Consider the following 26229-nt stretch of genomic DNA (forward strand, 5'->3'; position numbering starts at 1 on the left):
ATTACAACTCCCTTCCTTGAAACGTTCAAGTCTATTGTAAAATCCATGCATTATCTTCATGGTTTTCTTTGAGATGGAAGACATTGCAGAAACAATGTTTTCTGTCAGTTTTGCTTTCTGTTTGAATGCCATCAGGAAGAGAATGACATCGAAGCAACAGTCTTAAAACACATTGTATTTTAAAAAATGAGGTGAGGTGAGGGATATTATAAAATTACAGTTGTGGTTGGGTTTGAAGGCATGGATAGTATTCTCTATCTCCTGAATGCCTCTGGCCAAAAACAGAGTGCATGTCTTAACATGTCCCCCTTTCTGCCCCACGTATACTGAGGAATTAGGCTGATTTAAAACACCTACACCCATACCTTTAACCCACACCCTTCTGTCTCTCCCCTTCTAGCTGTGGAGTGAAATGGTATATACATGCATGCATGCTCCATACCTACTCCCCCACCCATGGTACTTTTTAAAATCAAATCAAAGTTTATTGGTCGTGTACACAGATGTGCAGATATTATCGCAGGTGCAGCGAAATGCTTGTGTTTCTAGCTCCAACAATGCAGTAATACCTAACAATAATAAAAAACAAATCACTTGTTTTATTGTTATGTGACTTCTTTTTAATATAAAAGTACCATGTATGCAAAATGTATGTATATGTAGCAGAAAAGCTGTAAAAAAACAAAGATATTTGTCCTCCGAAGAGGTGTGGTGGTGGAGGGGTTAAAAAAAAGTTAAGTACAGATACTCAAACTACTTAAGTAGTACTTTAAAAGTATTTTTACTTAAGTACTTTACACCACTGGTAAAAACATGTTGGCCAGTGGATTTTGTCAGTGACCAGTAACTTCTCAGCGCAATTTTGCATTCCAAATAAACATTTACCTGCTCTGTTGCCAAAGATAACCATTGAAGACTACACGCGTAAATGTCATGCTATTTGTATTTAAGCAGTATTCTTGGCTGTTCATTCAAGCACCACCACACTGCCACGAGTTACATCTTCTCGAGCAGTACATGAGTTGATGCCTTCACACGTCAGCTGTCCAGATCAAAAAGAAGCACCCATCAATCTACTCGCTAAGCTTATTTATTTTAAGCAAAGTGATTTACAAAAATAAACCTTCAATAGTGAACATACTAGCAATATGCTGGCTACTGTTGATAGTCTGCTAAATGGAAAAAAAAACTATTGGACAACAGTAGCCATGTTGATATCTCTTTTGGAACGTTTGTCTTAAAGGGGCTGCGTCATATTCTCAATGTCATGCTTTAGAAACAAAAATGAATGCAGAAATGAATAATACAATTCAATTCTAAAGAATAGTTATGACTTGCATTGCTTAATTATACTAAACAGCTTTTTAATACAAATTCATCCTTTTAATAGATGAATATAGGAGAAGGGTGCAATTGTGGCCTGCAATTCAGGAACCCTTTATACTTCTATTGGTCAAATTTTAAGTTAGGACAGGTGGGAGGTGGGGGCACTCCAGTGCAGTAGGTGGCATTAATGCACAATAACGTTAGTTGCCAGCCGCTGATAAACCCCAGAGAAGATGGGACGGGGTGAACACTGCTAGCCAGAATTTGGCCCAGTAGATTTTTGGCCAACCGGACCAATGACAAAACAAAAGTTAACGTTGGACCCTGGCGTGTTTCATATGCAGCCACGGAGTTCTTTGATTGACAGCAAGCTTGACTAGTTTACAAAAGGTGTAGAACTAACTGAATAAAGTATATCCTTGCTATTAATAAAATCATACAAAGTTGTTATTTCCACGGTATCGCATCCGGACAAGTATACTAAAGATCTCATTTATTTTCGATATGAAGTCCATCAAGACTTGCCAGACAGTGACGTTCAATTGAGTGATTTGTCAGTAGCTTACCGAATTGCATTGGTAAGAAAGCTGTTCATTTGGCTCCCAGATTTGGCTTTTTGATGATTTAATTGCAGATAAATTATTAAAACATTTGATGAAGATGGTGAATCCTCCTCAGGATTCTTTTAAAGGCCAAGTGGGGTCAAAATTACTTTTCTCCTGTGTTTTATAGGACATCTGGTAAGACTAACACTGCCCTATTTGGCTGGCTAATCCATGGAAAACACTGACTCTATGTACGTAGGGCATCAGTCTCTGAGGTGCAGGGTAGAGTACCGGGTGGTTGCCGGCTAGAACAGTGACTAAGATTCAGGGCATGGCACTGGGTGGAGGCCGGCTAGAGGTGACGATTGTTCAACAGTCTGATGGCCTGGAGATGGAAGCTGTTTCTCAGTCTCTCGGTCCCAGCTTTGATGCAACTGTACTGTCTCTGCCTTCTAGATGGTAGCAGGATGAACAAGCAGTGGCTCGGGTGGTTGAGGTCCTTGATGATTTTCTTGGCCTTCCTGTGACACCGGGTACTTGTAAATGTCTTGAAGTGCAGGCAGTGTGCCGCCGGTGATGCATTGGGCTGTCCGCACCACCCTCTGGAGAGCCCTGCGGTTGTGGACGGTGAAATTGCCGTATTAGGTGGTGATACAGCCCGACAGGATGGTCTCAATGGTGCATCTGTAGAAGTTTGTGAGGGTCTTAAGGGCCAGGCTGAATTTCTTCAGCATTCTCAGGTTGAAGAGGTGCTGTTGTGCCGCCTTCACCACGCTATCTGTGTGAAGGAACCATTTCCGGTTGTCAGTAATGTGCATGCCGAGGAACTTGAAGCTTTTGACCCTCTCTACTGTGGCCGTGTCGGTGTGGATGTGCGCTTTCTGCTGTCTCCTGTAGTCCACGATCAGCTCCTTCGTTTTGACGTTGAGGGAGAGGTTCATTTCATGGCACCACTCCGCCAGGCCTTTCACCTCCTCCCTGTACGCTGTCTCATTGTTGAGTTTGAGACATGCGTGGCCACGCTGTCATGGGTAAACGGGGAGTACAGGAGGGTGTTAAGCACGTACCCATGTGGGTTTCCCTCGTGTTGCGGATCTGCGTGGTGGAGGTGTTGTTGTCTACCTTCACCACTTGGGATCGGCCCATCAGGAAGTCCAGGATCCAGTTGCACAGGGAGGGGTTCAAACCTATGGCCCTGAGCTTAGTGATGAGCTTGGAGGGCACTATGGTGTTGAAGGCTGAGCTGTAGTCGATGAACAGCATTCTTACATAGGTATTTCTCTTGTCCAGGTGGGATAGGGCAGTGTGCAGTGCATTGGCGATTGCGTCGTCTGTGCATCTGTTTGGGCGATATGCAAATTGTAGTTAGTCAGGTAAGGTGGAGGTGATATGGTCCTTAACTAGCCTCTCCAAGCACTACATCATGACTGAAGTGACTGTTAAGGGACGATAAGTCATTTAGTTCACTTACCTCACTTTCTTGGTTACAGGAACAATTCTGTTCAGTGCTGATGAATAGGGTGAGAAGAAGGAAGAGTAAGGGACTGTTGTATTCTATCTTTGGGACAGTTGGTGCTGTGAGCTCGGTAACTGGAGGAAGGGACCAGTGGACTTTAGGCTCAACTTTAACTGGATCTAGTCTAGAAAACAAAGAATGCAATTTTACCAGCCATGGGATTTCAAAAGCCTCCAAAAATTATTACTGGGGGTCAGGATAGTTGACTTAATTACATTTCCCAGACTCAATTCCCAGATTTTTTCCCCCTTCCATAATTCAGAGGAGGCTTATGGGCTCTAATTTATGAAGCTCTGTCATTTGAAAATAAATGTCCCTTATCAGTATTTTTGCCATTTTGATGTGTACATTTTTCATGTTGAGACTGGAATCCCTTCTTTCTTTTGTATATTCAAAAACAGAGGAGAATATAGAGCAGGAGAAGAGAATGCAGGATAGGCAGTCACATGGATCTAAACCATGAACTTCTAGACTCATTTGTACTTTGTTGGGGGCGTTACCACTCAACCACTCAGGCACACACACAATTCATGTGTGTTGTGTTGCTCAACACATGTCAACTACATGCATCAAATGGCCAGTGTGAGCTCTGACCTGTTAAATTATTTGTAAAAGTTTAAAAGCAGTGTTAATCTGTAAATTGGGACACTAGCAAAAAGTTCATTAACAGGGAGGTAACTGCTCACAGTGAGCGCTGTGCGGTGAAGTACTTGCTGTTTTATAAGGTTTTGTGATTGCCGTTTTATGGCCCATCAAGTGCTTGTCCTCAAGAAACAGTCATAAAAGACTGGAGCTGTTCATTATCCTCTGTACAAATAAGAATTGAATATACTGGTGGTGTCTTGGATGGCGGGACTTGGTTAGTGGCTAGCAACCTGTTTTATTTCCTCTTTAGGATGTTGCCTGGTAGCAATAGATAAACAGTAGGGTGTTTCCCTTTCAATGATGATTCGCATCCAGATGCATGGGCTCCGATACGATACAGGAACAATACATTTTCAGTCGAAACGATTCCGTGCGATGCAGTTTGATCAGAGGAACAGAACAATTCGGTTTGATATGATGTGGTTCGATATACTAACATTTGCATGAAGACAGTGATTTTCCATTCTAAATCTGCTGCTAATGGAGCTCAGGAGCCCTAAGTGTTTTGAGCTAGTAATGTATCGTTATCTTAAAAACATTTTTTGAAACATAGCCAATGAATATTAGACGGCTTTGGATTTTACCCGTTTCAAAAGTGAGTGGTTTTGACCATTTGGAAATATTCTGTGCTGTGAGGCTTGCAAAAACGATTGCTGTCATTTTTATAAAATGAACAACTTTATCCAGTTCATGTAATACACTGACTTTTTAAAGCAAAACTACCAGAATAATTTATGACGGTGACCCTGAGCAAAATAAATGATTGTCACGATACCAGAATTTTTACTTCGATACCAGGTTTAGTATCACGATACGTGATACCAAAACAATACCGCAGCAAAAAAGAAGACTCCTCAGCCAATCACAGAATGGCACTTGATCCAGACAGACCTTTTGAGTTCAATATCATTATATTTAAATGTTAGATTTTTTATGTGTGCATTAATGAATCAATTATACAATCATACTTTCAATTATACTTCAATTAGACAGTTTTTCTTACTGATCTATCTACATATAACTTAATAGTAATAGTTTATTTGAATGATAAATCTTTATTGATAAGCTGGGTAAATCAAGATGTAGCCTGGGCCTATGTACAATACACAAGAGACTGCATATTCAATAGGAGTGTGTGCATTCATTGAGTTATTGTGCTCGTTTTTGCTGATTTCATGAGGCTACAGATGAAAAACAATCAGTTTCCCTTCCATTTGGGACTTATTTTATTATGCTGATCAACAACATTTGCATAAAATAAGCAATCTTTAAGATCGATGATGTCATTCTCACACACACAGTCCGTTTGTTATTTTTGAGGTGGATCAGTTTTAATATTGCAGATAGAACCCATAATCTATCAATGTAAATGTAATTTCCAACACCCAATATCTTTATTTAAAATATTTATTTTTCCTTCTTTATTATTTTACCATAATCCTACCACCCCCTCCCCTTATTGGAGAAAAATAATGGACAACGATACTTAGGCTTCTACGTACAGCTTATACTATATACATATTACAGACACGGTATATTTTACATGAGTTATCTTTTTTTACATTTGTTTTTAGTCCCACCCTTCAGCTACCCTCAACCCCTCCCATCGATCTCTGAAAACGTTCTAATTGCCATATATTTTTCAACAGTGCTGTAATGTTTCACAAAATTCTGAGCCTTTCTATTCTCGTAGTTTCTCCAGATTGCAAATTGTAATGAATATTTGTACCTAAAGTATTTTTATATTATTGATCTATTGACTATGGGTTTTCAAGTCACCCAACGGTGCTATTTGCAGAGTTAGCTCCAGGTAAATGATGCAATTCTTCAGCCATTGCTGAACCTTAGACCAATGCGGTCGCTAAGATGATCTTGACTGGGAGAAGCGGGATAGACGAACTGAATGAATAGTTTTTGATAAGAATCAGTTTTGAAATCATCAATATTTTGGATTATAGTTTACATGAACACAAACGAGGTACTAGGGTAGTGAATTGATGTTAGTTTCAGCTGTAAGCTAGCAAGGAAAGTTACCCTACAAAGCTTGTCAAGTGTTCTAGCCTGTAATGCACATTTGTTTTGCGAACAGTAATTATCAGTTTCATCCTCTCTAAACGCTGTGTTGCATTATTCAAGTGTGTTAACTTCTGTGCTGCATAAGTGGTGATGCATCCCAGACACCCAGTGAGTGCAGTGGTTCCTCAGGACAGGCTAGAGCTAGCAATGAGAAAGTGGAGCAGGCACTGACGGAGAAGGCATGGTGCGCTCGCGCTATAAGGGGACATTGGCTGTGCTGATAGACAGACTTGATCTTCTCTCAATCAGTAGATGACACGAGACACATTTTACAAAAGTACCGAAAGTAACAACATTTCTAGTACTGAAACGTTTTTCATGTTCTAGTATCAAAACTCGGTGTACCTTGCAACAATAATTTAAATTATGTAAGCCCCAGCAGTTGTCTGTCCGGTAGCCTACTTTTATTCCAGTAAACCACCATTTTCTACAGCACATTTGATAACAATAACCCAGCAAATTACATTGGTTGTCACCTAACTAATGAAGCCAATGATTAAATATTGCCTAAGTCATTTTACAAGCTTTTGAATGCTGAAGGTGCTGTGCAGATGAGCAAATATTTGATCAGGGATAGGCCTACCTCTCGTTGGACAACATGGGAAGCTGGGCACTGTGCACAGAGTTGTTACAAAAACTATTGACAGGTATTGGGGTTGCTTGGCATGCAAGATGACTTGTAGATCAATTACTGTCCTACGCAGTTACACACAGTTACATATGCAATTGAGGACGCACCAGTTCAGTCATAAAACATGAGGTATTTTCGGAAGGAAGGAGGAAAGCAATAGGAAAATAAAAAGTTTTCTGACCGACACATACTACAATCGTATTGGTTTGGAGTCCCAAGAACCGATGCACTGGTATCTTAAAACATTAGAACTGGATTCCCATCTGTATTGGTGAATTCTTACATCCCTAATAAATAGGCCATACATTTGTTTGACTACCTCTCTGTCTCTTGAAAAGTTGTTGGTGTCAGGAGGATTGAGTTAAGTCAGATTTAATGACAGTGGTAAGTTCAGTGGCGCTTAGTGCTTCATCTCTTATCAAGATAACCTTTGAGTGTTCAGCTGATTCTGCATGTGCCTCAATTGTCCTGGGTTTTAAACATTGAATGCTTTTGGCTATAAATAGCAAAAGTTGTCCTACCGTGTCAACTTGCTGCAATTTGATTCATGCCCTTGCAGGTCTAACCATTCACACACCTCAAGTCTCCCCTGCACAGAGGTGAAGTCCCTAAGTAGAAATAATGGTTTTCAAGCGCAATACACTTTTCAATTTCTGCTTTTGAGGTTAAGACATTCTTGATGATTTACAGATTAACTAACATGCCACTAGTTAAATGACCATGGAGAAATCGGTCCAAGGAACCGAGTCCAAACAGCCCTCAAGAAGGACCCTTGTTAGTCATTAACCTGTACTTTTTTGACTTGTTCTCTTTTAAGGGTAATATGTTATGTTGATAAAATGGACAAATTGCACTTCGAACATAGGTTTGGTGCCCAATGAAAATACCGTCAGTGTTGGCACAAGCCACTACTGCAAAGCTTCTTTGGTGAATCCACTGCTTGCTTCTGACAGGAACAATATTGAATTCTACTTATGTGAAATAAGTCCAAAAGTAAGATAAGTCTCAACAGTCTGTCACGTGTATCATAGTTCCATGTAAAGCAGCCATCAAAAACCAATAAACTAGGTTAATAATTACTGGAATTTTTATTTGTTTATTGTTTTGCCCCTTTCACCAGAATCAATTTGATTACTTGTCTGGAGCTGCAACAAATGAATAAATGATCTGTCTATCACTAACAATCTAGACCTTGAACTCAGTAATGGATATCCTTATGTGGAAGGAATGAAATGTAATTGTGCATAGCCGAAGCATGAACTGCACTTTTATGTGGATACCGAAATTAATCTAAATCAGTCAGGGTATTTGTCTGTGTTCAACATTAGATTGTAGGATATGGCTGGGTGACATGGGCAAAATATCATATCACAACTTTTTCCACATTTCTGGCAGTATGATGGAATTAGGTTTTCGAATAATAAAAGTTCAACATTTGCTTTATGAGTTGTGCATGACCCTAGGGTTGCAACACTAAGTGATTTAAATGGGGATTTCTTCATTTTGATTGTTTTATACTGTTCAGTCAAACTTCAACCAAAAGTGAAGAGACTATTATGTAGTATTACTACATGCAGCACTAAGACGGGGCGTAATGTAATAATGCCTGGTATCTTAGAATGCATAGCTGTTTCAATGTTTATGCCACCATTTTCAAACCATTTAAGGTTGTGTTGGTCTTATCAAAATATTTTTTTTACTAATGACATGCTACTGACTTTGAGTAAAGCCAGAGTTTCTATGTATGTGGATGACACTATACACGTCAGCTACTACAGCGACTGAAATGACTGCAACACTCAATAAAGAGCTGCAGTTAGTTTCAGAGTGGGTGGCAAGGAATAAGTTAGCCCTAAATGTTTCTAAAACTAAAAGCATTGTATTTGGAACAAAACACTCCCTAAACCTCAACTAAATATTGTACAAAATAATGTGGAAATTGAACAAGTTGAGATGACTAAACTGCTTGGAGTAACACTAGATTGTAAACCGTCATGGTCAAAACATATTGATGCAGTTGTAGCTAAGATGGGGAGAAGTCTGTCTATAATAAAGCGATGCTCTGCCTTCTTAACAACACTATCAACAAGGCAGATCCTACACGCCCTAATTATGTCGCACCTTGACTATTGTTCAGTCATGTGGTCAGGTGCCACAAAAAAGGACTTAGGAAAATTGCAATTTGCTCAGAACAGGGCAGCCCGGCTGGCCCTTGGATGTACACAGAGAGCTAATATTAATAATATGCATGTCAATCTCTCCTGTCTGAAAGTAGAGGAGAGATTGACTTCATCACTACTTTAATTTATGAGAGGTATTGACATGTTGAATGCACCAAGCTGTCTGTCTAAACTACTGGCACACAGCTCGGACCACCCATGCATACCCCACAAGACATGCCACGAGGTCTCTTCACAGACCCCAAGTCCAGAACAGACTATGGGAGGCACACAGTACTACATAGAGCCATGACTACATGGAACTCTATTCCACATCAAGTAACTGACGCAAGCAGTAAAATTAGATTTAAAAAACAGATAAAAAAAAACACCTTATGGAACAGCGGGGACTGTGAAGCAACACAAACATTGGCACAGACACACATACACACATACGATAAGATGCGCACTATACATACACATGGATTTAGTACTGTACAGTCGTGGCCAAAAGTTTTGAGAATGACACAAATATAAATTTTCACAAAGTCTGCTGCCTCAGTTTGTATGATGGCAATTTGCATATACTCCAGAATGTTATGAAGAGTGATCAGATGAATTGCAATTAATTGCAAAGTCCCTCTTTGCCATGCAAATTAACTGAATCCCCCAAAAAACATTTCCACTGCATTTCAGCCCTGCCACAAAAGGACCAGCTGACATCAAGTCAGTGATTCTCTCGTTAACACAGGTATGAGTGTTGACAAGGCTGGAGATCACTCTGTCATGCTGATTGAGTTCGAATAACAGACTGGAAGCTTCAAAAGGAGGGTGGTGCTTGGAATCATTGTTCTTCCTCTGTCAACCGTGGTTACCTGCAAGGAAACACGTGCCGTCATCATTGCTTTGCACAAAAAGGGCTTCACAGGCAATGATATTGCTGCCAGTAAGATTGCACCTAAATCAACCAAGAACTTCAAGGAGAGCGGTTCAGTTGTTGTGAAGAAGGCTTCAGGTTGCCCAAGAAAGTCCAGCAAGCGCCAGGACCGTCTCCTAAAGTTGATTCAGCTGCGGGATCGGGGCACCACCAGCACAGAGCTTGCTCAGGAATGGCAGCAAGCACGTGTGAGTGCATCTGCACGCACAGTGAGGCAAAGACTTTTGGAGGATGACCTGGTGTCAAGAAGGGCAGCAAAGAAGCCACTTCTCTCCAGGAAAAACATCAGGGACAGACTGATATTCTGCAAAAGGTACAGGGATTGGACTGCTGAGGACTGGGGTAAAGTAATTTTCTCCGGTGAATCCCCTATCCGATTGTTTGGGTCATCCGGAAAAAAAGCTTGTCCGGAGAAGACAAGGTGAGCGCTACCATCAGTCCTGTGTCATGCCAATAGTAAAGCACCCTGAGACCATTCATGTGTGGGGTTGCGTCTCAGCCAAGGGAGTGGGCTCACTCACAATTTTGCCTAAGAACACAGCCATGAATAAAGAATGGTACCAACACATCCTCCGAGAGCAACTTCTCCCAACCATCCAGGAACAGTTTGGTGAGGAACAATGCCTTTTCCAGCATGATGGAGCACCTTGCCATAAGGCAAAAGTGATAACTAAGTGGCTTGGGGAACAAAACATTGATATTTTGGGTCCATGGCCAGGAAACTCCCCAGACCTTAATCGCATTGAGAACTTGTGGTCAATCCTCAAGAGGCGGGTGGACAAACAAAAACCCACAAATTCTGATAAACTCCAAGCATTGATTATGCAAGAATGGGCTGCCATCAGTCAGGATGTGGCCCAGAAGTTAATTGACAGCATGCCAGAGCGGATTGTAGAGTTCTTGAAAGAGAAGGGTCAACACTGCAAATATTTACTCTTTGTATTAACTTAATGTAATTGTCAATAAAAGCCTTTGACACTTATGAAATGCTTGTAATTATACTTCAGTATTCCATAGTAACATCTGACAAAAATATATAAAGACACTGAAGCAGCAAACTTTGTGGAAATTAATATTGGTGTCATTCTCAAGACTTTTGGCAACGACTGTAGATATGTGGTAGTGGTGGAGTAGGGGCCTGAGGGCACACAGTGTGTTGTAAAATCTGTGAATGTTTGGTCATTTTAAAATTGTATAAACTGCCTTAAAACCTCTCTAGGGTATGTGGGACGCTAGCATCCCACCTGGCCAACATCCGGTGAAATTGCAGAGCGCCAAATTCAAAATACAGAAATACACATGATAAGCATTCATAAAATATACAAGTGTTATACATCGGTTTAAAGATTAACTTCTTGTTAATCCAGCCGCCATGTCAGATTTCAAAAAGGCTTTACGGCTAAAGCATTCCATGCGGTTATCTGAGGACAGCGCCCCGTGTAAAAAAGCATACAAACATTTACCAGCCAAGTAGAGGAGTCACTAAAGTCAGAAATAGTGCTAAAATTAATCACTTACCTTTGATGATCTTCATGTGGTTGCACTCACAAGACTCCCAGTTACACAGTAAATGTTCGTTTTGTACGATAAAGTCCCACTTTATGTCCCAAATACTCAGTTTTGTTGCCGCGTTTTGTTCAGTAATCCAATGGCTCCAAGGCGGTCACAACAGGCAGATGAAGACATACTAAAAGTACCGGTAAAGTTCGTTGAAACATGTCAAACGATGTTTATAATTAATCCTCAGGTTGTTTGTCTTTATAATCAATATTATTTCAACCGGACAATACCGTTTTCAATAGAAAGGAAAAATAACAAACAGCGTGCTCACGGGAGCGCGCCCAAATCAGGTCTGCATACTTCCTCTGTCCTCTAACCAAAATGGCTTTACTCGTCGTTTTTCAAAATAAAAGCCTGAAACCATGTCTAAAGACTGTTGACATCTATTGGAAGCCATAGGAACTGCAATCTGATTCCTAACCCATTGGATTCTCTATAGGCATTGAGTTGGAAAAACAGCCACATGAAAATAATTCCACTTCCTGGATGGATTTTTCTCAGGTTTTCGCCTGCCATATCAATTCTGTTATACTCAGACATTATTTTAACAGTTTTGGAAACTTTAGAGTGTTTTCTATCCAAATCTATTATATGCATATCCTAGCTTCTGGGCCTGAGTAACAGGCAGTTTACTTTGGGTGCGCTTTTCATCCGGAGGTGAAAATACTGCCCCCTACCCAAGAGAGGTACATTTTTAAGGACCCCAGGAAGATGGGGATGGGAATCCAATGGGGATCCATAATAAATACAAACATTAGGAGTATGTGCTTAAGTATTCAGACAAATGTTATTTTTAGGGCTAGCTACCATCTATAGTCCCATTTTAAAGTGAAATGAAGGCACACAGGTGGTAGATTAAGTACAATGTGTGGTAATTGCACAAATTTAAGTAATTTATACCCATTTATATTTGTCATTTTAGTGCCATCACAAGTTCAGGAGTGCTTTATTCAGTAATGATAAACATCTATTCTCATATACGCCTTTCATAGGATAGAACCAATATCTAAGTTTGATTCCTCAGGACATCTGCAAAGGAATATTTTTCACTTTTTCACAAAGTAATCAAATCAAATCAAATGTATTTATATAGCCCTTCTTACGTCAGCTGATATCTCAAAGTGCTGTACAGAAACCCAGCCTAAAACCCCAAACAGCAAGCAATGCAGGTGTAGAAGCACGGTGGCTAGGAAAAAGTCCCTAGAAAGGCCAAAACCTAGGAAGAAACCTAGAGAGGAACCAGGCTATGAGGGGTGGCCAGTCCTCTTCTGGCTGTGCCGGGTGGAGATTATAACAGAACATGGCCAAGATGTTCAAATGTTCATAAATGACCAGCATGGTCTAATAATAATAATAATAATAATAATAATCACAGTAGTTGTCGAGGGTGCAACAAGTCAGCACCTCAAGAGTAAATGTCAGTTGGCTTTTCATAGCCGATCATTCAGAGTATCTCTACCACTCCTGCTGTCTCTAGAGAGTTGAAAACAGCAGGTCTGGGACAAGTAGCACGTCCGGTGAACAGGTCAGGGTTCCATAGCCGCAGGCATAACAGTTGAAAGTGGAACAGCAGCAGGGCCAGGTGGACTGGGGACAGCAAGGAGTCATCATGCCAGGTAGTCCTGAGGCATGGCCCTAGGGCTCAGGTCCTCCGAGAGAGAGAAAGAAAGAGAGAAAGAGAGAATTAGAGAGCATACTTAAATTCACACAGGACACCGGATAAGACAGGAGAAATACTCCAGATATAACAGACTGACCCTAGCCCCCCGACACATAAACTACTGCAGCATAAATATTGGAGGCTGAGACAGGAGGGGTCAGGAGACACTGTGTCCCCATCCGATGATACCCCCAGACAGGGCCAAACAGGCAGGATATAATCTTATTTGAGAGTACAGTATAGGCCAAATAAAATGAAATGCATACTATGAGCTAGATTTTGTGAAATAACTTTCTCATAAAAGATAGATCATCAATTGTTCATAAACAGCCTCCTTTATATATTTTAAGAATCCGTAATTGGGGCTCCCGAGTGGCGCAACGGTCTAAGGCACTGCATCTCTGTGCTTGATGTGTCACTACAGACCCTGGTTCAATTCCAGGCTGTATCACAACAGGCCGTGATTGGGAGTCCCATTGGGTGGCAATTGGCCCAGGGTAGTCCTGGTTAGGATTTGACCAAGGTTGGCCGTCATTGTAAATAAAAATTTGTTCTTAACTTACTTGCCTAGTTAAAAACATAAAAATAAATAATGGTATAATGCTGCTGTAAAATAAAGCTTGACACAAAGAATCAAATCATATCAAATCAAACTTTCATGGGTGAAATTTGAAGAGACCTTTAATGTTAGTACCAAGTCAAACTCTTTTTTTGTTGTCTTTGTACTGTACTCCAGCACTTTGGATTTCAAATGATACAGTGACTATGAGGTCAAAGTACAGACTGTTTAATTTGAGGGTATTTTCATCCATATCAGGTGAACCGTTTTAGAAATTACAGCACTTTTCTTACATAGTCCCCCCCATTTTATGGGACAGCAAGTATTGGGACAAATTCACTTTAAAATTCTATTTTATTTAACCTGCCTGCACCTATGTGCACTTAGACCATTTTCATGGAAAACTGTTTACAAATATAGTCTCAAAGGTTCCCCTATAATCTCTCCTATTAGTGCTGTACTGTTTAAAATATAGTTCACAGTTGAAACTCAACAAAATTTTCTCATATCATCTCTATAAAATAAAATCCTTTTTTTTTTTAATCTCTCAACCAGTACTGCACTAGTTTTAGCTTGAACATTTCATTAAAAATTATTTGTTCATAGAAAACTGTTTACAAATATAGTTCACTAATATTCTCATATTGTGTCCTTCATCTCTCATACCAGTGCCATGCTTGGAATGGCTTAAAACATGAGGTTCATGGAAACAAAATAGTCTCATTGTGACTCCTGTAATCGCTTCTACCAGTGCTGTACAAGTTCTTGCTTTAGAATGGCTTAAAACCTGATGTTAGACATTGTTCCCTGTAGCTCAGTTGGTAGAGCATGGTGTTTGCAACGCCAGGGTTGTGGGTTCGATTCCCATGGGGGGCCAGTACAAAAAAAAAAAAAAAATGTATGAAATGTATGCATTCACTACTGTAAGTCGCTCTGGATAAGAGCGTCTGCTAAATGACTAAAATGTTTAAAAAGCCACATGGTGTCTCTCATTATCGATCATTCCAGTGTTACATAAATATAACTTTTCCCGTTAAATTGTACCGAATGGAAAAATTCAAGTTAAATGGCTTTCCATTGCATTTTCAAATCTACTGAGGGTTTTGTCACAAACTGTTGCATTATATAGCAAATATGCCCACTCTGGTCTTGGCACATGCACTCTAGCCAACAGCTCGCAGATACAGTGCGTGTAAACTACCTACATTGAGATTATTATGGATAACCACGATATTATTTGTCAAATGGCAGCAAAGCATCGATCGTCATGTCACTAGAATAAGACCCTCAATATTTATTGGAAAGGCGCATCAAGCTCATCACCTTGCACATTCACAACCCTGTGAAGTTATTCATAAATATTTAATCTGTAGCCTAATATACCTTTAATGAGTCGTAGTAGGAGGACCACACAACATTTACATTTTACATTTACATTTTTAGTCATTTAGCAGACGCTCTTATCCAGAGCGACTTACAGTAGTGAATGCATACATTTCATACATTTTTTTCTCCGTACCGGTCCCCCGTCGGAAACGAACCCACAACCCTGGCGTTGCAAACACCATGCTCTACCAACTGAGCTACACGGGGCTACAACATCATCTATGACTCCAAGTTTACTTCGATATAATGGTTACCAGTGGTGGAAAAAGTACCCAATTGTCAAACTTGAGTAAATGTAAAGATACCTTCTTAGAAAATGACTCTCGTAAAAGTGAGTCACCCACTAAAATACTACTTGCGTAAAAGTGTAAAAGTATTTGGTTTTAAAAATACTTAACTATCAGAAGTAAATGTAATTTCTAAAATATACTTAAGTAAAAGTATAAATCATTTCAAATTCCTTATATTAAGCAAACCAGACGGCACAATGTATTTTTTTTTTTTTTTTTTACGGATCCACAGGGGTACTCTCCAAAACTCTGACATAATTTACAAATGAAGCATTCATGTTTAGTGAGTCTGCCAGATCAGAGGCAGTAGGATGACCAGGGATATTCTCTTGATGAGAATTAGATTTTTTCTTTCCTGCTAAGCATTCAAAATGTAAGGAGTACTTGTGGGTGTCAGGGAAAATGTATGGAGCAAAAAGTACATTATTTTTTTAAGGAATGTAGTGAAGTAAAAGTTGTCAAAAATAAATAGTAAAGTACAGATACCCCAAAAAACTACTGAAGTAGTATTTTAAAGTATTTTTACTTAAGTACTTTATACCACTGATGGTTATTATATCAATATTTGTGCATACTTTATCGCATAATACATTTTACTGACACAAAAAGTTCCCACCCTGTAAACTACTTTTTTTTCATGCAGTATTTTTATTCACTTGATTCTATGTTGTATGGTCCTCCCACTACGACTTGGGAAAGCATGCACAGTTTATAAGAATACAAATTAAATGAGAAGTATATTTCCTGAACAAAATGTGTGCTTTCTAGCTTTTTAAAAAGTATTTATGGTATTGAAATAAATTAGTGGTGGTGTGACTGCAGTGTAATGGTAGTGACTGGTTATAGTTTAAAAAGTAGGTAGAATAATTGATGTTTTTATTTGATTGAATAGAATGGCCTGAATAGCCTGTTAAAAGTTGGTTTAGTGTCTCTAGCTTGAACGGTTCAAGTGGTACTGATGGTGAGTTAGTTTGTGCTAATTTATGCAAATGTTTATAGTTGATACAAGTTTTTAAGAATTTGAAGTTAGGATAGACTGAATGTTTTGAAGTTGGTTTTGTAGCTTAATTGGCCAAGGAGTAGGACCGTTTTGAATAGCTACCTCTGTATTCCTATGCTTCTCATTCAAACCCATTTTAATTTATGCAAATGTATAACTATGGTTCTCACGGGAAGTGAAATGGAATAGAATAACTTTGCTCATGATCATGCACGCTTCAAATTACATGTAACTAAGTTCTTTGAATCTTCTTTTGCGGATGCCTTTTCATTATCTGGATAGACACCCGTGGTTTCTAGCTAACATTACACCAAGTGGCGTGTGTAGTGAAGCAAAACCATTCATCTTGGGGCGACGGTGGGATTGGGTTTCAAAATGCTATATCACGCAATTTATACCATTTATAAAATTGTGCAGTTCGGATTCGTCACTTCAAGCCCAAATATATAATACTTTGACTAAAATGATGACAATCGTTGTGCAACATCATGGGTAAGCTATGGCTGTTGTCTTTCAGCTCGAGAAAATTGATTTCTACTGGTGTGGGCTGTGGCAGACCAGGGGGTTTGGTCAAGACGTTTACCCATATCAGACACAGACAGAGAAGGATTAGCTCAGTTTCGAGAGTGTTTATTTAAATAATAGATCAAAAAGAAAAGGATAGGTCTCCCCCATGAGACCCTCTCCGGGATGACGTCTTCTGGGATTCCGGGTCTGGCTGTATCCTGTCGGGAACAAAACGGAACTCCCTCTTGTTACCTCTGCAACCGCCAACAATAACACGGGAGTCCTTTCTTCCCCCCACTCCCCCTGTGTGCTGCCCTTCTGTTAGCTTTATAGGCCTTGCACAGCTGGTGAGCAATCCACCCTTGATTACTCACCAGCTCCCAATCAGCCCCAATTAGTCCTGGCTGGAGAGCCCGTCGAGACCTGGCACGTCCAGCAGATGGAGCCATCGCCTCGTGATGTATACTCTATCTGTTACCAGGCCTCGACGAGTCTCCCCCTGGTGGCTAACCTGCTGTACGCCACAGGGCGTTTAAAATGGAGTCAGTGGGCCTTTTTTTGGAATTTGAAATTAATTGGAGCTCATTTAAATATTGTTGTAGTACAAAAGGTATAAATGTTATCAACAACAAAAAATTCTCATGCAATCGATTTTGGGGCATTCTGCACATTTGAAAGTTAGTTTCGTGTTGATAGATTAAATAGTTTAAGCTCTGAAGTGGGCAGAGAAGTCATAAGACTGTTTGCGAAATCTAGTGTTCCTGCCTTCAGCAAGCAAACTAATAAGTTATGATGAACTTCACAGGTTGGTGAACGTGCACAGGAATGAGCTTGATGCTCCTTTCCATTTAAATGAGATCCAAGATGGCGTAGCAGTCAGACGTCTTTGTCCTTCGTCTTGTCGTGTCCCATGTATATATCTTTTTATATATTTTTCTTCGCATATCTTTTTTATATTTTTCTAAACCTCAACTTCAAAATACTCTCCTGCAACCCGCCTCACCCAATGTGGTGTGGATCAGTTTTTTCTAAAGTATTTTTATTTACCTCGGAACCGGAATCCCCCGACAGATTCTTACTAGCTAGTAGTCAGCTAACCACTGCTAGCGGTCATCAGCTAACCTTTAGCTCGGAAAGCTCTCGCCAGTTTGTACTACGTGACTCAAACCAGAGCATACTGGACCTATTTTTCTCTCCATATCCCCGGATTCCTACCGCAAGCTCTGAACCTTTTCATCGGATCATCGCAGCTAGCTAGCTGCAATCCGAGTGACTACTCCTGGCTAACATCTGTCCCAAAGCAAGCACCAATTAATCTGGAGCTAGCCCATGCTAGGCCCATTCTCCCGGGTAGCTGAAGAGGCCCATCAGCCACTCCTGGGCTACAATACCCGGACCCCTTCTATTGCCGGTACGGGGCATGGAACCCCGGCGATCCTTCACGACTGGACTACCGACGTAAGCTGAATGAGGGAGTACTCAACTGGCCCCAACGCCGCGACATCCCCTGAATGCCCATCTGCTAGCCGCGGCCCGCTAGCTGTCTAGAGCATATTGGACTTTTAGCTGAATAGATCCATCTGCCAATTTCTTGGGCCACTATACCTATTTTGACAATTAGACTTGGACCCCTCTGCTACTCGGAACCCTACTAATCCATCACGACTGGTCTATCGACGTCACTGCACGCGGAGGCTAAAACAGACTTTCCTCCGTCGCGACGTCCTTCTAAGGCCTTTCTGCTAGCTTGCTAGCCCCGGCCTGCTAGCTGTCTGAATCGCCGTGTCTCCAGCCAGCCCAACCACTCACTGGACCCCTATGATCACTCTGCTACGCATGCCTCTCCCTAATATCAATCTGCCTTGTCCTTTACTGTCCTGGTTAGTGATTATTGTCTTATTTCACTGTAGAGCCTGTAACCCTGCTCAATATGCCTTAACCAACCATTTAGTTCCACCTCCCACATATGCGGTGACATCACCTGGTTTAAACGTCTCTAGAGACAATATCTCTCTCATCATCACTCAATGTCTAGGTTTACCTCCAATCTACTCACATCCTACCATACCTTTGTCTGTACATTATGCCTTGAATCTATTCTGTCGCGCCCAGAAACCTGCTCCTTTTACTCTCTGTTCCGAACATACTAGATGACCAGTTCTGATATCCTTTAGCTCGTACCCTTATCCTACCCCTCCTCTGTTCCTCTGGTGATGTAGAGCTTAATCCCTGCAGTGCCTAGCTCCACCCCTACTCCCCAGGTGCTCTCATTTGTTGACTTCTGTAACCGTAAAAGCCTTGGTTTCATGCATGTTAACATTAGAAGCCTCCTCCCTAAGTTTGTTTTATTCACTGCTTTAGCACACTCTGCCAACCCGGATGTCCTAGCCGTGTCTAAATCCTGGCTTAGGAAGACCACCAAAAACCCTGATATTTCCATCCCTAACTATAACATCTTCCGACAAGATAAAACTGCCAAAGGGGGCGGTGTTAGCCTGCAGAGTTCTATCTTACTATCCAGGTCTGTACCCAAACAATTCGAGCTTCTACTTTTAAAATCCACCTTTCCAGAAACAAGTCTCTCACCATTTCCGCTTGTTATAGACCCCACTCAGCCCCCAGCTGTGCCCTCGATACCATATGTGAATTGATTGCCCCCCATCTATCTTCAGAGCTCGTGCTGCTAGGTGACCTAAACTGGGACATGCTTAACACCCCGGCCATCCTACAATCTAAGCTTGATGCCCTCAATCTCACACAAATTATCAATGAATCCACCATGTACAACCCCAAATCCGTAAACACGGGCACCCTCATAGACATCATCCTAACCAATTTCTCCTCCAAATACACCTCTGCTGTCTTCAACCAAGATCTCAGCGATCACTGCCTCATTGCCTGCATCCGTAATGGGTCTGCGGTCAAACAACCACCACCCGTCACTGTCAAACGCTCCCTGAAGCACTTCAGCGAGCAGGCCTTCCTAATCGACCTGGCCTTGGTATCCTGGAAGGATATTGACCTCATCCTGTCAGTAGAGGATGCCTGGTTATTCTTTAAAAGTGCCTTCCTCACCATCTTAAATAAGCATGCCCCATTCAAAAAATGTAGAACCAGGAAAATATACTGCTCAAAAAAATAATTGGAACACTTAAACAACACAATGTAACTCCAAGTCAATCACACTTCTGTGAAATCAAACTGTCCACTTAACCTGTTATGGCTAGGGGGCAGTATTTTCACGGACGGATAAAAAACGTACCCGATTTAATCTGATTAGTAGTCCTGCCCAGAAACTAGAATATGCATATAATTATTAGCTTTGGATAGAAAACACTCCAAAGTTTCTAAAACTGTTTGAATGGTGTCTGTGAGTATAACAGAACTCATTTGGCAGGCCAAAACCTGAGAAGATTCTGTACAGGAAGTACCCTGTCTGACCATTTCTTGGCCTTGTTGATTATCTCTATCTATTACAGGGGATCTCTGCTCTTACGTGACACTTTCTACGGCTCACATGGACTCTCAGAAGGCGGCAAAATGCTGAATCGTGGCTTTGCAGGCTCTGGCTGAAACAAAGTAGCGCGTTTGTGTAGTGGCTGGTTACAGTACTGTGAGACTCAGGCTCGTGCCCGCGTCGACCGAAAGCTTTGTTTTCTTTCCTCTGTTTAGCTAAACGGAGATTCCCGGTCGGAATATTATCGCTTTTTTTACGAGAAAAATGGCATAAAAATTGATTTTAAACAGCGGTTGACATGCTTCGAAGTACGGTAATGGAATATTTAGAAATCTTTTGTCACGAATTGCGCCATGCTCGCGACCCTGATTTACCATTTCGGATAGTGTCTTGGAACGCACGAACAAAACACCGCAATTTGGATATAACGATGGATTATTTTGGACCAAACCAACATTTGTTATTGAAGTAGCAGTCCTGGGAGTGCATTCTGACGAAGACAACAAAGGTAATGAAACTTTTGTAATAGTAAATCGGAGTTTGATCAGGGCTAAACTTGGTCGGTGTCTAAATGGCTAGCCGTGATGGCTGGGCTATCTACTGAGAATATTGCAAAATGTGCTTTCACCGAAAAGCTATTTTAAAATCGGACATATCGAGTGCATAGAGGAGTTCTGTATCTATAATTCTTAAAATAATTATGTTTTTTGTGAACGTTTATCGTGAGTAATTTAGTAAATTCACCGGATGTTTGCGGGGGGTATGCTAGTTCTGAACGTCAAATGCTAATGTAAAAAAGCTGTTTTTTGATATAAATATGAACTTGATTGAACAAAACATGCATGCATTGTATATCAATATGCTCGCGAGGGGCGACGGCGGGCCGCGCCAAGGTCGGTGCCTTTGTCGGCGGGGGAAACGGAGCGCAGCGAAAAAGCAGCTCCGGCACAGAGGCCCGGCGGGGGCGGTCGGGTCACGCGCATAAGCCCAGTGTCCCTTGATCGGCCACTTGAGAAAGGCGATAATGTGTTTCAGCCTGGGGCTGGAATGACGACATTCTGTTTTTTCCCGGGCTCTGAGCGCCTATGGACGACGTGGGAAGTGTCACGTTAGAGCAGAGATCCTTAGTAAATGATAGAGATGGAAAAGAAGTTCAAGAAATGGTCAGACAGGCCACTTCCTGTAAAGGAATCTCTCAGGTTTTGACCTGCCATTTGAGTTCTGTTATACTCACAGACACCATTCAAACAGTTTTAGAAACTTTAGGGTGTTTTCTATCCATATGTAATAAGTATATGCATATTCTAGTTACTGGGTAGGAGTGGTAACCAGATTAAATCGGGTATGTTTTTTATCCAGCCGTGTCAATACTGCCCCCTAGCCCTAACAGGTTAAGAAGCAACACTGATTGACAATACATTTCACATGCTGTTGTGCAAATGGAATAGACAACAGGTGGAAATTATCGGCAATTAGCAAGACACCACCAATAAAGGAGTGGTTCTGCAGGTGGTGACCACAGACCACTTCTCAGTTCCTATGCTTCCTGGCTGATGTTTTGGTCACTTTTGAATGCTGGCGGTGCTTTCACTCTAGTGGTAGCATGAGACGGAGTCTACAACCCACACAAGTGGCTCAGGTAGTGCAGCTCATCCAGGATGGCACATCAATGCGAGCTGTGGCAAGAAGGTTTGCTGTGTCTGTCAGCGTAGTGTCCAGAGCATGGAGGCGCTACCAGGAGACAGGCCAGTACATCAGGAGACGTGGAGGAGGCCGTAGGAGGGCAACAACCCAGCAGCAGGACCGCTACCTCCGCCTTTGTGCAAGGAGGAGCAGGAGGAGCACTGCCAGAGCCCTGCAAAATGACCTCCAGCAGGCCACAAATGTGCATGTGTCAGAAACAGACTCCATGAGGGTGGTATGAGGGCCCGACGTCCACAGGTGGGGGTTGTGCTTACAGCCCAACACCGTGCAGGACGTTTGGCATTTGCCAGAGAACACCAAGATTGGCAAATTCGCCACTGGCGCCCTGTGCTCTTCACAGATGAAAGCAGGTTCACACTGAGCACGTGACAGACGTGACAGAGTCTGGAGATGCCGTGGAGAACGTTCTGCTGCCTGCAACATCCTCCAGCATGACCGGTTTGGCGGTGAGTCAATCATGGTGTGGGGTTGTATTTCTTTGGGGGGCCGCACAGCCCTCCATGTGCTCGCCAGAGGTAGCCTGACTGCCATTAGGTACCGAGATGAGCTCTTCAGACCCCTTGTGAGACCATATGCTGGTGCGGTTGGCTCTGGCTTCCTCCTAATGCAAGACAATGCTAGACCTCATGTGGCTGGAGTGTGTCAGCAGTTCCTGCAAGAGGAAGGCATTGATGCTGGCCCGCCCGTTCCCCAGACCTGAATCCAATTGAGCACATCTGGGACATCATGTCTCGCTCCATCCACCAACGCCACTTTGCACCACAGACTGTCCAGGAGTTGGCGGATGCTTTAGTCCAGGTCTGGGAGGAGATCCCTCAGGAGACCATCCGCCACCTCATCAGGAGCATGCCCAGGCGTTGTAGGGAGGTCATACAGGCACTTGGAGGCCACACACACTACTGAGCCTCATTTTGACTTGTTTTAAGGACATTACATCAAAGTTGGATCAGCATGTAGTGTGGTTTTCCACTTTAATTTTGAGTGTGACTCCAAATCCAGACCTCCATGGGTTGATAAATTGGATTTCCATTGATTATCTTTGTGTGATTTTGTTGTCAGCACATTCAACTATGTAAAGAAAAAAGAATTTAATAAGATTATTTCATTCATTCAGATCTAGGATGTGTTATTTTAGTGTTCCCTTTATTTTTTTGAGCAGTGTATATAGCCCTTGGTTCTCTCCAGACCTGACTGCCCTTGACCAGCACAAAAACATTCTGTGGCATTCTGCATTAGCATCGAATAGCCCCTGTGATATGCAACTTTTCAGGGAAGTTAGGAACCAATATACACAGGCAGTTAGGAAAGCTAAGGCTAGCTTTTTCAAGCAGAAATGTTCATCCTGTAGCACAAACTAAAAAAAGTTCTGGGACACTGTAAAGTCCAAGGAGAATAAGAGCACCTCCTCCCAGCTGCCCACTGCACTGAGGCTAGGAAACACTGTCACCACCGATAAATCCACTATAATTGAGAATTTCAACAAGCATTTTTCTATGGCTGGCCATGCTTTCCACCTGGCTACTCCTACCCTGATCAACAGCCCTGCACCCCCCACAGCAACTCGCCCAAGACTCCCCCATTTCTCCATTTACCCCTGAAAGAGCTGCAACATCTGGACCCCTACAAATCAGCCGGGCTAGACAATCTGGACCCTCTCTTTCTAAAATGATCTGCTGAAATTGTTACAACCCCTATTACTGGCCTGTTCAACCTCTCTTTCGTATCTTCAAAGGGGGAGACATTCTAGACACACCTATATCTATCCTACCCTGCCTTTCTAAGGTCTTCAAAAGCCAAATTAACAAACAGATTACCGACCATTTCGAATCCCACCGTACCTTCTCCACTATGCAATCTGGTTTCAGAGCTGGTCATGGGTGCACCTCAGCCACGCTCAAGGTCCTAAACGATATCATAACCGCCATCGATAAGAGACATTACTGTGCAGCCGTATTCATCGACCTGGCCAAGGCTTTCGACTCTGTCAATCACCACATTCTTATCGGCAGACTCAACAGCCTTGGTTTCTCAAATGATTTCCTCGCCTGGTTCACCAACTACTTTTCTGATAGAGTTCAGTGTGTCAAATCGGAGGGCCTGTTGTCAGGACCTATGGCAGTCTCTATGGGGGTGCCACAGGGTTCAATTCTCAGGCCGACTCTCTTCTCTGTATACATCAATGATGTCGCTTTTGCTGCTGGTGTTTCTCTGATCCACCTCTACGCAGACGACACCATTCTGTATACTTCTGGCCTTTCTTTGGACACTGTGTTAACTAACCTCCAGACGAGCTTCAATGCCATACAACTCTCCTTCCGTGGCCGCCAACTGCTCTTAAATGCAAGTAAAACTAAATGCATGCTCTTCAACCGATCGCTGCCCATACCTGCCTGCCCGTCCAGCATCACTACTCTGGACGGTTCTGACTTAGAATATGTGGACAACTACAAATACCTAGGTGTCTGGTTAGACTGTAAACTCTCCTTTCAGACTCATTGTAAGCATCTCCAATCCAAAATTACCCTCGTAAAACTGACCATCCAACCGATCCTAGACTTCGGTGATGTCATTTACAAAATGGCCTCCAACACTCTACTCAACAAATTGGATGCAGTCTTCCACAGTGCCATTCGTTTTGTCACCAAAACCCCATATACTACTCACCACTGCGACCTGTACGCTCTCGTTGGATGGCCCTCGCTTCATACTTGCCGCCAAACCCACTGGCTCCAAGTCATCTACAAGTCTCTGCTAGGTAAAGCCCCGCCTTATCTCAGCTCACTGGTCATCATAGCAGCACTCACCCGTAGCACGCGCTCCAGCAGGTATATCTCACTGGTCACCCCCAAAGCCAATTCTTCCTTTGGCTGCCTTTCCTTCCAGTTCTCTGCAGCCAATGACTGGAACGAACTGCAAAAATCACTGAAGCTGGAGACTCCCTTCTCCCTCACTAGCTTTAAGCACCAGCTGTCAGAGCAGCTCACAGATCACTGCACCTGTACATAGCCCATCTGTAAATAGCCCATCCAACTACCTCATCCCCATACTGTATTTATTTATTTATCTTGCTCCTTTGCACCCCAGTATCTCTACTTGCACATTCATCTTCTGCACATCTACCATTCCAGTGTTTAATTGCTATATTGTTGTTACTTCGCCACCGTGGCCTATTTATTGCCTTACCTCCCTTATCCTACCTCATTTGCACACACTGTATATAGACTTTTTCTACTGTATTATTGACCGTATGTTTGTTTATTCCATGTGTAACTCTGTGTTGTTTTTTGTGTCGAACTGCTTTGCTTTATCTTGGCCAGGTCGCAGTTGTAAATGAGAACTTGTTCTCAACTAGCCTACCTGGTTAAATAAAGGTGAAATAAAAATAAATAAAAATATTGAGGGTTCTCAATTTATATGCAGGTGACATGATGACCTTTGCTTGGTTGCCAATTGACAAAAGAAAAAGGATCTTGCTCTTATCCATAATCTCATCATTTAGCCTCTACACACTGCATCTGCAAGACGTTGGCTGGAGCGCATGTGATAGTGGGCACATTTGCTATTTATTGCAGACTGTTTTTTTCTTGCCAAAACCATTGACAATATTAAAAGTGGGATGGAAACACAGAACTTCTGTATTTTATTTGGTAAATGAAAAGTTTTTTGACTGTGCATTTTATGCATTTCATTTCTATTCACAATAAGACATTTTGATGGAAACTCATTGCTGCTGATAAAATGTGCATATTTTCTGGTGTGACTATTATTCACTTGAAAATCTTTGGACAAATCAAATTGAGGGAAACCTAGCTAATGACCATTCACACCTCTACCTATTCGTGGACTCTCACCCTCTTTTTTTTTATTTATTTTTTTATTTTTTAAACCTTCTTATGCTCTGGAGAGAATGACCAGACAACTCTCAACCAAGTGTTCCTGGTTGCATTGATTGTAGTGGTAATCACCCCATTGCTGTATCTAAAAGCAGTTGTCCTGACAAGGATGGGCTTATAAGTGACTCCATTGTTTGCCACTATAAGGCAATCAACCCCGATAGCAGCTGTTCCCAGTCCCCTCCACCACTGCCTCTTGCACTCATGCTGTAAATGAAAAAGTACCTATGTAGTGGAGCCCAGCTCTCTGCAGCCAGCTGTCCTGATAACAGAGTTTGTCATTGTGGTTTAGCTGCTCTTCGGTTATCAGAGTGTAGCAGTGCCAACTAATTAGTGATAGGAAGTTTGGCTCTTTTTACTGACTCAGATGTTTTCGAG

The 26229-nt window shown here is 41.9% G+C and overlaps 1 protein-coding gene and 1 long non-coding RNA gene across 2 annotated transcripts in view; one reads left to right on the forward strand and one right to left on the reverse strand.

Moving 5' to 3' along the window:
- kcnk5a (potassium channel, subfamily K, member 5a) overlaps nucleotides 1-26229 on the forward strand; it is an 86092-nt gene that overhangs the window by 2339 nt on the left and 57524 nt on the right. The gene's annotated exons all lie outside the window — the stretch shown is intronic.
- Nucleotides 3080-7388, reverse strand: LOC145858968 (uncharacterized). Its single transcript, XR_014379334.1, has 3 exons — nucleotides 7261-7388; nucleotides 3343-3511; nucleotides 3080-3210 (listed from the first exon to the last, which is right to left on the reverse strand). It is a non-coding gene; the product is annotated as an uncharacterized LOC145858968 (long non-coding RNA).

Source organism: Salmo salar, chromosome 11 (assembly GCF_965601325.2).
Source record: "Salmo salar chromosome 11, fSalSal1, whole genome shotgun sequence".
Classification (NCBI taxonomy): domain Eukaryota; kingdom Metazoa; phylum Chordata; class Actinopteri; order Salmoniformes; family Salmonidae; genus Salmo; species Salmo salar.